This window comes from Peromyscus californicus, unplaced genomic scaffold, assembly GCF_007827085.1.
Source record: "Peromyscus californicus insignis strain IS unplaced genomic scaffold, ASM782708v3 Scaffold_21__1_contigs__length_65335640, whole genome shotgun sequence".
In the NCBI taxonomy this organism is placed as follows: domain Eukaryota; kingdom Metazoa; phylum Chordata; class Mammalia; order Rodentia; family Cricetidae; genus Peromyscus; species Peromyscus californicus.
In genome coordinates, this window is record NW_026294514.1 from 30,529,822 (window position 1) to 30,542,735 (window position 12,914).

Here is a 12,914-nt window from a genome sequence, read left to right on the forward strand (position 1 = left end):
TCAACTCATTTTGCACAAACAGGACCCTGTGTTTTTTTTTTTATTGACATGGGTTTCTCTTGTGATTTACCACAGCTGGGACAAGACACCTGAGAGAACAACGTGATGTGTTGGTGAACAGTTTCAGAGAGTTCAGACTAAGGCTGCTTGGTCCTATCCACTGTAGAAGAGCATAACAGCATTGGAAATAGAAGGCAGAGGAGGTTCTTGAACTCATGTCAATGAGGAAACAGAGGGAGCATACAGGGGATGGGATTGGTAGGTGTAACCTTCCAAGGCATGCCCCTCTGGTTTTCTTCCTCCAGCTAGGACCACCCCTAAAGTTTCCAGAGCCTTCCAAAAGAGTTCTGCTACCTGGAGAAGAACAAATATTCATCTCCTGAGCTTGTGGAGGAAACACTGAATATTCAATCCATAACATTACTGTCTAGAAATATTGGGAAAGGTGACGTGTCATGGGTCAATTTCATGACTTGAGTACTTGAAAAAGACTTCAAAAGGTTATTACAAAAGTTAAGTAACCTTTCTAAAACTAGAGAGGGTTTAGACTAGTCTGATAATGGTCATAACCTACTTCTTGCATCGCTTAAAATGCTAGTCACAGGTTTTCAGCCTCATAGCTGCAGGAGAATACTAATGAAAATAAGTATACGCCATCATTATTATATTTTAAGCTCGCACTGACCTGTCATGGCATTTTATCTTTGACTTTACTTCTGTCTGACTCATAGGCTATATGTACTCTCCCTTCTGCATTTCTGGGACTACACTGGTTGGCACAGCTATTAGATGGCTACCCTTGGGACTGGTTTCTATGGTTTCAGAGTGAAACAGGAGTTTGCCATTTCATTTTCTAGTATAATGTAAACAAGAAGGAAACCCAAGTCTACTGAGAGGAGTCCAAATGCAGGTATAAAGCCAAGAACTAAGGGACAGATAGAACAAGGAACCAGAAACAAAGGCCTGGATAGAGAGGAACAGAGGTGAAGTAAGGGGAATCTTGAAGCAGATTTCACTGCATTCCACTGTTAGCTCAGGCATTTGCATTAGTGGTGCTCTTAGCTAGGCTTAAAGGTGATGCCTTCAATGCCAAAGGAGCACTTCACTTCTCTGTAGGACCATCATTGGAGAATTTTCATTTTAAAAAATGATTCTTGGTTAGAGGAGAGTAGAGGAGTGAAGGAAGAGATAGATAGGTAGATAGATAGGTAGGTAGGTAGATAGATAGATAGATAGATAGATAGATAGATAGATAGATAGATAGATAGGCAGACAGACAGACAGACAGGTAGATAACAAATGAATAAGACTCCATCATCTATGAATGATGAGGATGAACCATGAAAACTAATTATGAATTGACAAAAGCACTCTTTATACATCGCTATGGAGTAGTTTTGCTTCCAGCATAAAACCATCTGATGAGTACAGGTCCATCTTGTTCAGAGAAACACCAGGTTACTGGCATTTCCAGACCTCATCCAAGACTTTGGTTCCAATGGGATCACACTATGAGAACACTGAGCATCAATTTACCAAATAGGACATCAGTGCCTCAAATAAGTTAATGAAGCTTCTCAAGTGCCTTTTCCTACTACACCCAAATAGTAAGATTGCCTGTCCATTTTTATAAGTGGTATGTTCAGACAAGATCTAAAAAAAAATCTGACGTTATCCTGATAACAGTCATTGTGGTGGTTTGAATAGGAATGGCCCCCATAGACTCATGTGTTTGAATATTTGGCGCATAGGGTGTGGTATGATTAGAAGATGTGGCCCTTGTCGGAAGAAGTGTGTCACTGTCTGGATGGGCTTTGAAGTCATACATGCTCAAGCTAGGTCCAGTGTCACAGTCTCCTTCTGTTGCCTGTTGGTCAATGTGTAGAACTCTCATCTCCTTCTCCAGCACCATGTCTGCCTGCCTGCATGCCACCATGTCCTGCCATGATGGTAATGGACTGTACCTTTGTAACTGTAAGCCAGCCCAGTGAAAAGTTTTCCTGTATAAGAGTTACCATGGTGATGGTGTCTCTTCACAGCAATAGCACCCTAACTAAGACAGTCATACCACATTATTATTACTGTTTTAAGTTAAATGGAAGAAGATGGAATTTCAGATGAACACTGTTGGGTATTTTTAATATTAAAACATTTTTATCATTTAAACAGCTTGAGAGTTTTCATGACAAGAAAATAAAAAGCAAATTATTTGGAAACATTACATATATTAGAGAGTTTTTGTATCATTTTGATTTGCATACAATATATGGACATAATCCATTAATGGCAAACTATTGGTTTAAGTAATAATTTTGTTTCCTAGGACTTCTGAGAGTTGTCTTTCAGATAAAAACAATGACAATGATTTTTATTTCCTTTCTTGGTTCATGGGCCAAACGTACTGGACACACTATGTGAAAAGACTTGTGCTCAGACATTCCTTTTTTCCTGCCTGAAGGTGAAGAAATAACCATATATGACAAATGCATAGAATTTGTGGTAAGTAGGGAAACCTACAGGATGCCTAAGTCATTGTGAGTTCAGGGGATGGGGCCATGGGAAGGCAGTGATGGAATGTCCCTAATGTACATTGTCATTGCCAGGCAAGATACATAGCTCTTTCCTCAATAGGAATGAGAGCTAGTTTATTCTGGACAAATATAATTCCCTGACCCCGGTCAAGAAATACAGATTTATGTTACTCCATACTCTAAGATGGTAGCTGTTTCATGGAGTTTTGTAGTTACAGAACAAGAATACTATAAATCAGTTTCCCAATACAAGGTGGGTTACAGCATAGCCTGGCAGTTTTGTTATAAGTCTCAGGTCTATCTGATGATGATCTTAGCCTTTCAGATGATGGGAACTAGGGTCTGTTCATCCATTCCAAAGGAATTTACCTGAAAGGTGCAAGAATGTTAGGTCTCATACAGGGTTGGGCAACAAAGTGGGCTAAAGTTGACTCAAGATACCCTGGCTCCAGACCTACAACATTCTCTATATCACTTCTGTATATCACTCAAGTTCTAATGAGTCAGCCATACTTGTAGTTGCAACTTCTTTCTGGGAATTTCCCTCCCCACATCTACATAGTACTTAGCTGAGGCACACACTCTGCTCTGAACCACAGAAATGCCAAGGATAAAAAGAGATAAACTGTCCTTAGGATTGAGCAGCTTACCCTAAGTAAAATCCCTTTTCCTGGTTAACTCCTCCCACATTGAAAGCCCCTTTGGTCTGTTTTTGTCTATCCTTCTGAGGCAGCCATGTATTTATTTTGTCCTCAAGATGTCTGATGATGACGGCCTTATCCTGTACTTCTGCAGCAGTATGAGTGGCCACCATCACAGCCTGACCTCATAAGGAAGGAACCACTATTTACTGAGGGCCATCTGTAGCTAGAGTTTTTCTCTCCGGGTCCCGCCAAGTCCCAGCAGTCCCATAGCCCACTTATAAAATAAACATACAGACACTTATATTATTTAAACTGCTCAGCCATTAGCTCAGGCCTATCATTGTCTAGCTCTTACTCTTATACTCAGCCCATTTTTGTTAATCTATATGTCACCACGTGACTTTACCTGTTGCCTTTACAAGATGCTCCCTGGATGGCAGGCTGGTGTCTCCTCCTCTCCACCTTCCTGTTCTTTCAGTTCTCCTCTCTGCTAGTCCCGCCTATACTTCCTGCCTGGCTATTGGCCAATCAGTGTTTTATTTATCAATCAATCATCCACAGCAGCCATCCCCAGACAGAGCAATATGGAGACAACAGTAAAAAGCCCAATGACACTAATAGGGTGAAAAGTCTTCTCTACTTTTAGTCTTAGGGACAATGGGCCAATTGTTTAACCTCTCTGGGTCCCAAAGTTCCTCTCTCACCTATGGAATTGAACACTAACAGCATTTGCTTCACAAGATCAAGACTCCCATCTGAGGAACTGTGTCTAACAGACTTAGCCCAAACTATAGGGAATAGTTATTAAAAGGTAGTTATTCTTCATTTTATCTTTTGAGGACAGGTATTTATCTTTAAAATGAACTCAGAGTAGACATCTTGCTTTTAGTTGAGGAGTAGAGAAATTGGTCAACCTATCCAAGAGACTGACACCCAAAGAGACAGAGGCCAGATTACCTATTAAAAAAACAAAACAAAACACTGGCCTAGAACCTTCTGTGAGCCAAGGAAATGAACATATGTACACTAAGCAGTGGAAAGAGTCAAATTACTGTGCCTTAAACACTCTAGGAGGCCACAGTCTGCTCAACAGCCTGGATTTGATTAGTAACTAACAACCTTCTCAACATTCACCCAGCTTCCAACTTAGGAACAAATAGGAAAAACCAAATAAGCAGCCTTCACTGATCATGTGGGATGCGTCACATCTTCTCAGCCCTTCTACCATGAGCCCAGCCCGACAGCCTGCATCAGTACACATTTGAGTGCTCCTCTCGTTTCGACTCAAAGCCATTCTCATTCCTATGTCCACCAATATATCTTTACCAAAAACCTGCTCTGACGGTTGTCACCCTGTGCTAAAAAGCTCTAATGACAGTCTCTGTTTGCTATCATTTAGGTGCTCTGATTTTATTACCTTCTCCCAGAACATAACAGAGGAGAAGCTGGACCTTCTCTGGACTCACCAGTCCAGTCCAACACCTCACATGATGTCTGCTTCTCTCACACACAATTGAGTGAATGGACATCCCTGTCTTCAAATCCTATAAGGTTGTCTCTGCTGAACTAATGAGAAACTGAGAGTTGTGACCAAAGGACTTTGCCCATGACAAGAGGCCACACAAGTGAGGGAGGCTGTGTACAGTGTGGCTCCTCTGCTGCTTGTGCAGTCCCCTTGAATCACAGAGCTGGGAGCCAACGGGTCCCTTACCCACATTAAGCATTAAGAAAGCAGAGTGATGCTTACTCACAAGGTGTTTCTCAGCCTTTAATGAGATCCTGTGGGTGAAAGAATCCAGCAAGGGCCTGGGAAATGAAAGAGAATCTCTTCTTTGTATGCTTCATGGCCTTGTTTATATTCCCTCTACTGTGTAGAACTGTGAAAATACAGAGCATGGGAAAATGTATCAACTTTGTTATGCTATCTATCCATCAGCTATTACTTCTTCAAGGAAATAACCTTTCAGCTTTTCACGTTTGATTGGAATATTTCTTATTGGGTATGTTTTCTCAATTCCACAATAGATAACGCTGACATTAATGAAATGAACTTTTGATACATAAAGGGCATGATTGTCTAATTTGAATTTGAACATCGTTTCTTTATTCGAGAAATACATAGCTTGAATATTTATTTGAAGGCATTACACTATGTATAAGGGGGATTATAAGGACTAAGAGACAGATCCTGCCCTCAGGGGTAGATCCATATAAGACAACTCACAAAAACCCAGATAAAGGCAACCCATCCTCCAGGTTTTGGGTATCAGCATTCCTTGCATGGATGTGAGTGTAAATTTCTGTTTGTCAAAAGGTACCCTGCTTTCTTAGTTTCAGCCATCAGCTATTTCATTTGTCTGCCATCCCCCTGCTCTGAATCCATGCCAACTTCGGGCTCTAACTTGGCCTTCCACAGGGTTTTGCCCACATAAGAAGTAGGCAGTGATCACAGGAAACTGAAACTGTTTCTGTTTTCTAATGATGGCTCATCGTGGCTAACCAATAAGGAAACTTCTGGTGATGGTATGACTTTGCAAAAAATGAGAATAGAGAGGACCCAGGCAAATATCTCATCTTCTGTACTTTTGTCTAGGGCATCATTCTGGATACTTCCTGAGATTCAGGAGCTTGAAAGCAGCTTCCCCCAGCATCTTTGGATCTTATACTCACTGGGTGTGGTGGAACTGAGGCAGTTTATTTTACAACTTCGCAAAGCTGAGTGTCAATGTAGAATGGCAGGTTTCTGGTCTATTGCAGAGAACAGTTTTTATTACCCTAAATACAGGTCCCTTCCTCCCTTTCCTCATTGGCTGAGTAACCAGGAGGGTCAGTCTTATGAATTATCTGAGTTTTACCTTTCCCTCTGCCATGTATGTTTATCTGTTTCTTAACGAAGTCTGTGTGGGGGTTCATCTCTATGTTTTACATCCACTCTGTTTTGAAGCTTAGCAGGTGTGTGGCCTTCTCTTATCTGGTGATCATTAGGCAAGTTCGGTATTAGTAATTTTCTACTCTAATCTTCTCGTCTGGGAGTGAGAAGGAGGTAGCTCAACTAAGAGAGTTTGGTAGAGGTAGCTAACTTATCAGGTTGCCAACAGCCTGTAGCTGGACCTATGTTGATTCCAGGCACTTTTATTTTGAAAATGAAACATCAGATTTTATTTCATAATTACTTGACAATGTACATGCTTTTAAGCTGAAATTTTCCTCCTTTAAGCTGAAATTTGATGATGACTTATATCACATGTTGGGATATTTTCGTGGTTGTTGAGGTATAGGGCTTAAGGTCAGTCTTGCTTTTTCATGGATGGATAGATGGGTGGGTGGATGGGTGGATAAATGGGTAGGGAGTGGATAGAACTGAATAACAATGTGTTTTTGATGATCTAATTATTTTTCTCCCTCTTCGATATCAAAGGTGACTAAGTGCTGATTTACCAGTCCTTAGACTATGTTCTTTCCCACACCCTTGGGATGCATTCTTTATGTAAATAAATCATTTCACCGTGGATCTTCCGGAAGTGGTCAGGCATATTCTGGTCCTAGAAGGGATTACAGTCAAACACAAACAAGCCTAAATGGTACTCATCAGGTCCCAGGTGAGGGCTAAAGAGAGAAGACCTAAACTGGAAATGATCTGTACAGAAGACATACAGCTAGATAAGAGAGCACAGCTGAAGGATGCTGAGACGGTAGTTGTAGACACACGTTCATGTCTAGAAGCAGAAGTGTTGAGGGGTCAGTGTTTAGTGTCTGACAAAGGACCAAAAGTTCAGATGAAAAACCTCAATCTTCTTGCTGGAGGTGGGTGCCGATGTTGGGGCAGACCCAAATTTTGCATTCTTCAAGTGGAATTCCTATGGCTCGGCTGCATTACATCAACTCCATTACCACTTCAGTAAGTGACAGGTTTATTACTGAAAGTGCTCCGTCTTATAATATATAAATGGTCAGACAGTATGCATAATGCAGAGAGATGAGCATAATTAATCTCCTACGGAAGAGGAAGAAGAAAAAGATGCCAACACATGCCACTCTGTGGAGCTTGGATGTTTTGCTACCCTTGGATTTGGTGACTCAGTTGTTGTTACAGGTGAAATTGTGTTATAAAGCATCCTTCTGGTGGGCTTGTCATTAAGTCCTCTTGGATGAAGTCCATCCAGCCTGTATGATCCTGAATTCTACATGAAAAATAGTTATGCTTGAAGACAGTACATTGCAATGGTGCTCATTTTTAAAATCCGTTCAAACAAGTAAATATGTAGCTACACATTTGGCTGTTTCTGTTTCTAGTATATGCTCAAACTTGACATATTAAAACTTTAAACAGCCTTGGTATCCTGCTGTATTCAGGAATAAGTTTATGTGGTTTAGATGAGCAGTTGACTACAGATTAACACTATTGTGTGTTCAGTGATTTAGCCTGTGTGGGTAGCAATGGGCACTTGTATCACATAAAGCAGCCTTCTAAGTATTTTGTGTGTGTTACTTCTTCATTAGAAAAACTTGAGATAGTTACTTTTGAAAAGAATTTATTTATTTATTTAATATGTATGGATGTTTGGTCTGTACATCATAAGAGGGGATCATATTCCATTGGATTACAGTTATAGATGGTTGTGAACTGCCATGTAGGTGCTGAAAATTGAACTCAGGAACTCTGGAATAACAGCCAGTGCTCTTAACCCCTGGGTCATCTCTCCAGCCTCATAATAGGGACCTTTAAAATTTAAAGATTGCTTCAATCTTTATTTTCGCAAGGACGCACAGCTACTAAGTGTTGGAATAAGAATTTGAGTCTAAGGTTGTCAGCCTTTATATTTAAGGTCTTGACTGCTACTCAGTGCTGCTACGTTTCTGTATATGAACCCAAATGACACTCTTTTATCGTATCTGCATCAGGTCTAAATACTGAGAAAAGTAAAAACTACAGCTGTAGTCTAGTAAGCTTAGTCAGCAAATATTTCCTGAACATGTTGAACATAGTCAAAAAGTCAACAAAATACATATTTTTCTGCCTCAAGGTTTTGAAAACATGAATTGGTAGGAAAAAAAAGAAGCGATATAAAAGAACAGCAAACAAAAGAGTGAACAGAATTAATGAGGGAAGGAAATGTCTGCACTACGGAATCTAAATGCTTGAGGTCAGCAGTCACTGAAGTATGAAGAGACCAGCAGACTTAGATTAGGGGAAATTTGATATAAGATAATGTCTTTGTTATGTGTGGGGGTGAATTCACCATATGGACACATTGAATGTCTTCTTCCCCAATCACTTCACTTTATTTTGTGACATGGTCTTTCACCAAACCTACAACTCAGAGTATTGGCTAGACTGGCCACTCAGTAAGGGCCTGATATCTACTACCACCTGTCTTCTCTTCCCAGCCCTGTGGTTCCAAGCATGCAGCTGTGTCTGACCTTACGTGGGCATCCAAACTCAGGTCTTCATACTTGCACGTCAATCACTTTACTACCTACTGAGCCATATATTCAGCCCCCAATCAATGTTCTGAGGCCCTTTCCAGATGTTGAGACATCCTTCTGTTGCCATGGCAAATAAGTCAGAATTTAGTGGGTTGGAAGAATGCAACACAAAGGTATCCAGGACCATTCTGCCATAACGCTCCCATTCAGCATTCCCTGCTTCAAGATTGAATACTCTGACTGAATGCTACTGAACAGAAGTTAGAGGCTTTCCATTCTAATCCAGCTCCTGGATGGGGCTCATTAGGTTGAGGGAATTCAACAGTCATATTTCCTGCTCTACACAGTAACAAGGAAAGCCTAATTAGAGAGCAAAGGGTAGAAGTCTAGCAGCTTTAATAAATACGATGTGCTGAATGCATTATCTCTTTGGCAGAAAACAAATTATGGAGTAATCTCCAGTATTCAGACTGTCTAATTCATGGCAGCTCATTTAAAGAAACCCTTTAACCCAGCATTTTGAGGCTATAAAGCACATCCTAACAAATACAAGTGTGGTTTTTTTTCCCCCCACAGTGTAGAGAGACCTTTGGGAGATGGGATTTTTTTTTTTTTTTTGGAACATAATGAGAACATTGGAATGTGTTTTGAAGATAAATTAGTTTGTAAGTACTATTCTAGAAGCTTGCTGTTACTGAATAATGGAGAAGACAACTATTCACATTGTTTATTTCTGAAGCAAAGTGGGAAAATTTCCAGTGGCCTTTATTTTGGAAATGCATTTGATCTTCAGCCATCCCTACCCAAAACCCTTTAGTTAGCTACTGTTGTGGTCAGAAATTCAGGCTCTGGTTTTCTCTCCCCATACCTCTTCCATATCTACCTACCAGTGAGTCTCCAGCCAAGGCTGCCAATAGATTGGTACTCTGCCACTCTGCTTCCAGTCTCCGAGTCTTAGCATTGTATGACAACTATTGCCCAGTGCTCTTCCAAGGTACTTGTGTGGTCCATTCTTTCCCATGGTTCAGTTCCAATGATATTTCCATGTAATCTTCTCTCACTGCTCTCTGGTCAAGGCTGGCCCAACACATTTCTTTTACCTTGCCTTATTCTCTCCACAACACTTTCAACTCTCTGGATTTCACTCAGTCATTTGTGACCTTTCTTTCCAGTTACAATGGTCATTCTACTCAGCGTTACCTGGTTCCATCATTTTCTATCCTCATTCAAGAACAGAACTGTAGGTGTAGTTTTCCCATCCTGGGAGCCACTTCCAAATTACCACATAGAGACTTACATTAATTATAAATGCTCTGTTAATAGATCAGGCTTGTTACTAGCTAATGCTTACATTTAAATTAACCCATATTTCTATTTATGCTTTGCCACATGGTTCATAGCTTGTTACCTCATTTTCTATACATCCTGTTTGTTTGACTGCTGGCTGGTATCTCCTCTGGACCCTCTGACTCTGTTCTTTCTTCCTGCACCCTTCATTTGATTGCTCCACCTATACTTTTTGCCTAGCTACCAGCTAACCAGCCTTTAATAGCCAATGAGAGGAATACATATTCATAGTGTACAGAAGGATTATTTCACATTTCCCCCTTTTTGTCTAATTAAAAAGGAAGGTTTTAACTTTAACAAAGCAAGATTATATACAACAAAATTAGTTACTAAGAATTACAGTCACAATATCCAGTCCATTTGTATTTGGAAATACTAGAGAAAATCTCTATTTTAGATCTTATCTTGGTGAGTTTAAAATTTTACATCTAATTTACCTTTTATCATAACTAAGAAAGACTGTAACTATAATTATCTAGTCTTTAACTACATCAAAGATCCCAGAAGGGTAAAATATTACCTAATGACAGGGACATCTGGCTGCCTGGACAGTCACCCAAAGTTCCTTTGTAATGTTGGGGCATCCAACTCTGGCCTACAGGCCTAGCATATCTGGACAGACTTTCCTGTGAAGCAGGGAATTCTGAAGGACTGTCCTACCTTGTCTTGGCAAAGTTCACCAGTCACCTTTTTTGCATCCTGATGGTTCAGTTTGGACAGTTTACCATCAGCAGTTGAGTCAAGGGCAGTTTCTTTGTTCACATGGCTAGCTTTTGCCATAAAGAAAACAAACTCCATCTGGAGTTTCTTCGATGCCCATCATCTTCTTTGAAGTATATTGGTGTTGCCAGGAGCAGACATGTCTCACTGTCATAAAAGGCCTTAGGTTATTAAAATATTTTAAATGCCATATTCCATAGGTCTTTGAAGTGTTTGAAGACCATCTATCTATCTAAATATATCTGTTTAACCCTAAAAACATAGCTAATATGACTATAAGTTTGACTATTTTAGATGACTAACTGCTAACCTGCATTTCTTAACTACACATTATAATTTTAAATTAGCTGCTTAAGCATAATATCACAAACAAAAGTGGAAACACACATATAGCATAATGGAAATAACTTTAAATTTGTATCAATAAACTAAAACCTATACCAATGTAAAATATTTTGAGATTCATATTTTGGATAGAGTAGATTCAATAATCTGTTCTTTTATCCTATCATTTCTATGTCCTATCCCCCCTTTTTCCTTTAGAAAGAGATATTTGAATTTAATTCCTTTGTTTAGCTTTTTTTCCTGATTATGACCAATAACAATTTGTAACCAACCCCCCTAAACAATGACAATATCAATAATTTATTCTTTGGGAATATGAGCATCATTTTCAAGACTACTTCCTCTTGTTTTGGGGGCACTGTCATCTTTGAGGGACCCTGAGACAATGGTCTAGGATCATTGTCTAGGACAATGGTTAAATCTTGGCTGGAGTAGTCTGTGGGATTGGACCATCTTAGCTAGCTGCCTTGAAGCTGTTCTGGATGCAGAATTCAGAGGAAACTATAACAGAGGTGTTCCAAGACATTAGATCATCTGGGTCATCTGCTCCCATCAGTGATTTTTCAGGGGAACTTCCTAAATGAAACCTGATTTTTTCTTAACCCAGAATGAATCCATAGCCTCTCATTTCCTGTGGAAACAAAACGTACCCCAATACAATATACATTTTAACTTAAAATTTGAAGTTAAAATATTTTTAAAGTATTTAAGTTGGTTTAGTCTAGCAGTTTCCATAATCCAAGGTCTCCTAGCAGCCAAACATTTTAAAGACAATAAAATAACATACAGAATCCAGACTCTCTGTGTATTTTCCATTTTTACATGGTTTATTATATTTTATTATTTTATTTCTTTTTAAAGGACTTCTCTATTTTATTCTTAGACTACTTTTATATACTCTTTCTCTTTTCTCTCCCAATGTATGTATATTTTTACATATACTGTAACCCATTTAGAGGGTTTTTTTTTCCCCTCTGAATCCATTCTAACTGTGTATCTGTAATCTTTTCTGTCTGCATGAGCAAAACCCCAAATTTGTCATGCCATGAGTGCTGGTGCTCACAGCTCAAGTCTAAAGGCAGCAGCTGAGAAATGCCTCTCTGTACTGTAGCCTATGTGAGAGATTATGGAAACCCACCACACCACTTAGCTCATGGCAGCTGGTGGCCACCTCCATCTTGCAGGCAATTGTTGGAGATGTGTCTCTGCACTGCGGCCAGCATGAGAGACTAGGAAGCTCAGTGTGGCTCCATTTTTCTGTGTTTAGAACCTTTTTAAAGCCTTCTCAGGTCTTTTGTGGATACACACCCCACATTGGGTACTATATGCAGTCAGAGTTTTCCTATCCTTGGAGCTTCTTCCAAAGTACAACATAGAGACTTATATTAATTGTAAATGCTTGGCTGATAGTTCAGGCTTGTTACTAGCTAGTGCTTACATTTAAATTAACCCACATTTCTATCTATGCTTTGCCACACAGCTCATGGCTAGTTAACCTCATTTTCTGGATGTCCTGCTTCTCTGGCAGCTGGCTGGTGTCAGCTTTCAACCCTCTGGCTCTGTCCTTTTTTTCTCCCAGCATCCTCCATTTAATCAACCCACTTATATTTTTTGCCTGTCTATTGGCCAATCAGCTTTTATTAGCCAGTGGGAGTAATGCATATTCATAGTGTACAGAAGGATTATTTCACAGCACAAAACCCAACAAATGTCAGGTGAGCACCATGTTAATATAAATGTGGGAAATGTGTCTAATATAAATGGGGGAACTTAGGTAAATTTCAATCACAGAGCCACACATATTCTGAAAATAATTTAATGTTACAGCATATATTTCAGAAATTACATGTTCTTAATTTGCTTAAGAAAAAGAATTTACTAATACCCATGCTATAGTGAT

General features: G+C 39.6%; 1 long non-coding RNA gene across 1 annotated transcript in view; it reads right to left on the reverse strand.

Moving 5' to 3' along the window:
• Positions 1 to 4,932: 4,932 nt before the first annotated feature.
• Positions 4,933 to 12,914, reverse strand: part of LOC128117733 (uncharacterized) — a 120,510-nt gene continuing 112,528 nt past the window's right edge. Inside the window, exon 4 of the long non-coding RNA XR_008220894.1 lies at positions 4,933 to 5,052. This is a non-coding gene — a long non-coding RNA (uncharacterized LOC128117733). The remainder of the gene's footprint in view (positions 5,053 to 12,914) is intronic.